This window comes from Meleagris gallopavo, chromosome 1, assembly GCF_000146605.3.
Source record: "Meleagris gallopavo isolate NT-WF06-2002-E0010 breed Aviagen turkey brand Nicholas breeding stock chromosome 1, Turkey_5.1, whole genome shotgun sequence".
NCBI lineage: Eukaryota > Metazoa > Chordata > Aves > Galliformes > Phasianidae > Meleagris > Meleagris gallopavo.
Genome location: NC_015011.2, coordinates 111806807 through 111812675, shown reverse-complemented (window position 1 = coordinate 111812675; position 5869 = coordinate 111806807).

Below are 5869 nucleotides of genomic sequence, written 5' to 3'. Positions count from 1 at the left end.
ATAAATATCTGAGGTGTGGCGGCCATAGCGGTGAGGCCAGTCTCTTTTCAGTGGTACGTGGAGACAGGACGAGGGGAAACGGACATAAGCTGCAGCACAGGAAGTTTCGCACGAATGTGCGTAAGAACTTCTTCATGGTGAGGGTGACGGAGCACTGGAACAGGCTGCCCAGAGGGGTTGTGGAGTCTCCTTCTCTGGAGATATTCAAGTCTCACCTGGACGCCTACCTGTGCGACCTGGTGTAGGGAACCTGCTTTGGCAGGGGGGGTTGGTCTCGATGATCTCTAGAGGTCTCTTCCAACCCCTACAATTCTGTGATTCTGTGATACTTCTAAGTGTTGGCTTTCTTTTTCCCTTCCAAATAAACATTTTGTAACATGCAAATGTATTTAAGAAAAAGCCCCTCTCAGTCACTATGAAGTCTGACTGGTTATACTCTAAAAACTTACGTACACACAAACTTGTGTGAATGCAGATATCTTTCTCAGTACATATGCATCAGAGAAACCACCTTGATCATACACATACTGAAATAATCATTTCTGAGGAGGGAGCTGCTACATAATTGGCTTATCACTCTCTAAACATTTTTGAATTATACATTTAAATATGACTTACATACCTACTGCCAAGTTACCTTGGCATAGTGGAAAGTGTTGACTTTGAAGAAGTTTGATCTATTCAAAGGATATAGCATTTCTAGCTAAAACTGATCAAAGTAAATGAGGATAGGTAACTTGCTGATGAATTCTGACATACACTTCTAGAATGGACTTCAGAATTGCATAAATGTAAATAAATAGATTGCAGAGACAGAGACTAGCAACAGGACCCAGCACTTATTTTTTCCTCCTTTCTCTTCATTTATATTTTTCATTGTACTGTAGGCCAGTCTTTCCAATCACAATTCCAGTCCACTTCTGTGAAAAATAAGTTTTCCAACCCTCTTCATCCAATCTGCTGCAAAAACAACACACTGTTCCATTGCAAAACCCAACAGTAAAGATCCCATTCTATTCTCCATTAATAAAGACTTTTCATAATGTGCCAGTGAACTCAGTTATAATGCTTCAGCCTCCCAAGTCCCCATAAATTTTATTCAGTAACAAGAATTGGCACATTAAGAAAAATGAAGTCCTTCAAATCCACAACTAAAAATGCTATTTTTGCTATTAACCCCTCCAAAACTTATTCTCCTGAGCAAATTAGAGGGCTCAAGATGGTCTCTTTGGGAACAAATAATTCCTGAGGTCATGCAGCACATCTCAGTCTAGTTTTCACTCCAACAATTCTCTATTGTCTTAAAAAAAAAAAAATACTGTTTCCATATGGCCTTTGTTTCTGAAACATTTGAAGTGAATGAATCATCCAGGCAGTTTCAGTGGTAGTTTTGATAGGATCTTGGTTGGCCACTGCAGAGTGGGGAACATCCCTCCTTTCCCTGTTCTTGCCTTCCAGTTGCAAGCCCCGTTCTCATCTCCTCCCAGGTGTGGGACTTGCGTCCCTTCTCTTTGGGTAGAAATACCTAATCTTAGGGCCATTTTCCCCCTTTGACACCCTTAGCAGGGATATAACTGCACATTGGCTCAAAACCCAGAAGGTAAAAGCCCCACAGTTCACCCAGGAATACATTCAGACCAATTTCCTATAGTAGCCATTATAAGATGTTAGTGTAATTGCAAATCCATATGGCAAAAAATGATTTACCTTTTTAAATGAATAACCCCTTTCATGTTTACTGAGCAAGGACAGAAACCACATGCAGTTGAAGACACAAAGGCATAGGCCTTACCTCTAAAGATTTGAAATCATCCCTATCTCCTTTTAATTATTAATATATTTTAAATGAACAAGATATGAGATTACATAGTGATTTTTCTTGGGAGGATAAATATTTTACTCATTTTCAAAGAAATCAATTCATCCACCAACAACTTTTTTCTGGAAAATTCATTCTGTATTTATCACAAAGCTAAATAGCTGGGTTTTACCTTCACATATTTAAATCAAATGAGCTTGGAAAATAACTCAAGTATGCTGCAGTATAAGAAACCCCAAACCATTGCTTTGAACTGTAAAAGCAGTATATATCTGTAGCTACTTTGGATCAAGAGAAGACCCTTTATTTTGCTATAGATGTACAATCTGTAAACTCTCAGAAGACAGATGTTACCATAATATTTTTGGTTTTCAAATCACTGCCCTAAGCCAAGCCCAAAACACGCACAAAGACTATTAGATATGAATCAGATTAACTCAGTCCCCTCTCCCTCCAGATAGCATCACAGCCCAGGAAAATATCACACAACCAAGCTGCAAATGTTTCCTATCTCCTTCCCCTCTCCTCCCATTACCTCATAGCTCCCCACCTTTCTTATCATCTGTTATTTTCATAAGAATCAATAAATTCCTTCACAGCAATTTTACTTCTACTATTACTCCCTTGATTCTTTAGCAAACAGTAAATAATTGTACCTATTACAGAAGAGTTCTACAGAGATCAATTGCAGGCACACGTTATAGTTTCATACCTATCTTAAAATCTGGAGGCCTCTAGCCACATTAGCTTTGTTCTGGAGGAGAATGCTGTGCTGCTTCTTTCTCCTATGATTTAAGGGAGCAATACAGGGCAAGACGGTTCAGCAACAAAATTCAGTAGAAAGCTAAAACATTCATTTTAACATTACCAACAAACAGCAAAGAAGAAGTGTGATACTCACAGATAACATACTCTGATTTCAAAGGTACTACCCCAGCTCATCTATGCATGGGATGGGTCAAGTTCATTTCTCAGGCATATGATATAGTGCTCATATAACAACTGTGAGTTGAAGTATAGTGATGCTTAAGTAGAACAAATAATTTCCTTTATTATGTAATTCAAATTAAAGTGATACATAGAGGTACATTATTTAAGAAACAAGATTTAACTGGAAAATGTAACTAAATTTGAGCAATATTTAAAAAAAAATCAGTAATTCACTCACCATGGCTATTACACACAACTGATTCATCAATCTAGAGAGGGTTCCAAAAATAGCTTAAATAACTTTAAAATGTAGCTGCAAACAGAGGTTTCAATGGGACATAAAACAGCACAAAAAGCATTTAAGTGTTTGGAACATACCTTATTCTGAGCTATTTCCCCCAGCCTTCTGCAGCCATATATTTACTACAGTTCTTGAACTTAGAGTAGCAGAGATGTCTTAGTTCTGTTTTTATAGTATAGTCTATTAGCTCTCTGCAGAGACCAGAAAAGGCAACAGCTGTGGACTTTCTGAAGGCTGCTTTGAGCAGATGGCAGTGAGCACATGATGAAGGGGAGCGAATATAGAGGAGGTGCAAAGTGAAGGCCTATTTTTAAGCTTCTCACCTTGCTTAGGAGACTTACAGAACGCCACTGTCTAGCCTGTGCTTACTGATGGCTTTATGATGTTTTTACTACAATGCACAATGAAGTTATTTACGAATGAGAAATACTGCTCTATGTCAGCTCAAGCCTAGGAGACCAACAACTTACATTGTCCTTAGCAGCATTGCAGGACCTGTTGCCACAAAAATGAACTGTTCTTGAATGTCTCCAGTGTATTATGTGCAAATGGGCTTTTCTTTAGCACTAGGCCTGTATACTTTTTCAGTTTTTTTTTTCTTCCTTGAAAACACATACTATTCTTGTACCAAATAGACAGTAACAAGCTTGTTTTCATAGAAAATAGGGTCATTACTCCGGCAGCTGACAAACTTCTAGGCTATATTTTCTGGTGGCAATAACTCTGCAAATACTTTATTTTCTCTTGTTTGCCTACAAAAATGATTTACGGTGGCAGGAAGAATAAGAATAGAAAGTTAGCCAAGCCCAGCATCAAACCATTCTTTGCCTATTAAGATTTTGGGAACACATAGCTCATGCATTTGTGCCTGAATACCATTCTGGGTATGGTAGAGTTGGTAGTGGGCAGGTTCCTGCAATGCCTCAATAGCTCTGAATTTGTGGACATATTTAAAGCAATATCAGAACTAAAGATAACTCCTTTCCTTCTGCACCAGACATATTCTGGAGAGCCAACTTGAACGACAGCAAAAGCATCTGGAGAAGATCTTTGTAAGCTTTGTAAAGAAGAGGAAAATACTAGAAAGGGGAAATTGCTGGACCTGGGAGGGCTTTCAAGCCCCCAAGTTTGTATACATCCATATCACATCCAGTAGGAAGTACCTGCACTAGTCCTCCTAATATTCCTGTCTTTATATACTCTTTATATCAAATGAAAATATGGGAACTTAGAAGAGAAATACAGCAAACCTAACATCAGCCATACCACAAAGGCAAAAAAAAAAAAAAAGACATAGTAAAGTCTGCAGCACTGAGCTGTAACCTACAGATGCAGCTGTGTTTCTGGTTGTGATATCCACCTGCTTTGCATTCTCAAGCAAATGATATCACCTCAGTGTGCTCTACTCTGTAGTTTGCCTTTCTCATTTATTCAATTTGAGAATTAATGCACCACATACATACCATATAAATATGCAGCAAGCATGGCTTTATACGTACTGAACACATCTCTCCCCACCCACAGGGCAATGCTCTCTCCCTGGGGATGTTCAAGACCAGGTTGGATGGAGCCCTGGGCAACTTCATCTAGTACCGGATCTGGAGTCTAGTGTCCCTGCCTGGGGCAGGGGGGTTGGAACTTGATGACACTTGGGTCCCTTCCAACCCAATCCATTCTATGATTCTATGAACACGTGCAGAACTTCACACAATGGGAACTAACCTGATGGAGACTGCTAATTATTGCCTCAGAGCAAAGATTTCTGATGTGTTGGGATTTTAAGTGTTGTTGTTAAGAAAACAGTAGTAGCTTTAAGTAGTCTGTGGCCACATTCAATGGTGGCTCTAAATCTTTTTCATTTAGGGGGAGTGCCTCCTTCCCAAAGGCAGCAAGAGCTATTGCACAGACACTACACCTTCCTGGGTCTGTCAGTGCTTTTGGGCTTGCTGTTTCCATAAGTACCATCCAACCTTACTGTAGAAGGAAAATAATATTCTGAAAAGATTTTTCAGAAGGTTATAAACTTGTGGTGTTCTAGACCTGTGCTATCCCTGAGGCATGCATGGAAAGAGGAACAAACAGTACAACAGCAACAGTGTAACCTCAAGGTCACTTTTCCTATATGATTGCCTTCCTCTATCATTCTTCTCTGAAGATTTTAAACAGTTTAAGGAAAGCTTTTTGGAACAAAGAGACTGATTAAATGTGCGTTTAGCTTGCTGGGGCCATAGCCCTGCAAGGCAATTTGAAGTGTTACAGTGTAGTTAAATAAACGCTGTTGCGAGAACTAAAGTTGCCTATTACAACTGTCTTGCATTCCTTTCAGGCTGATATTTTCTTATGTATGGCCTTCATCTAAATATATGCTTTCTTTGTACAAAGGTAACTGTAATGTAGTAACAGGATAGAAAACACAGCAATGATAGCAGAGTAGCAAGGTACTAGGCTGGAGCAAGTGAGGGTATGCTCAAATGCAGCAGCCATGAACAGAGAAACAAAAGAAGAAAAAAAAAAATCTGCTTACCCTTAGAAGGCTTTTAGATACACATGGATCTCCAGCAAGATTTCCCCCCCCCTTTGTGCTGTCAACCCTTAAATGAGGTTTGGGAAGGGCTAGATCCTGGCTCCACCCCTTCCTGTCACTCAGGTGCATGCAATGGGTTGATCCTGCCTTCACACCAGGTGCTCCATCACTGGTTTAAGCCAGGACTTATGTATTTCCACTACAGTAAACTTGGTGGGTTTTTGTTGTTGTTGTTGTTGTTGTTGTTGTTGTTGTTGTTGTTGTTTGGGTTTTTTTTACACTTTTCCTGCCTTTT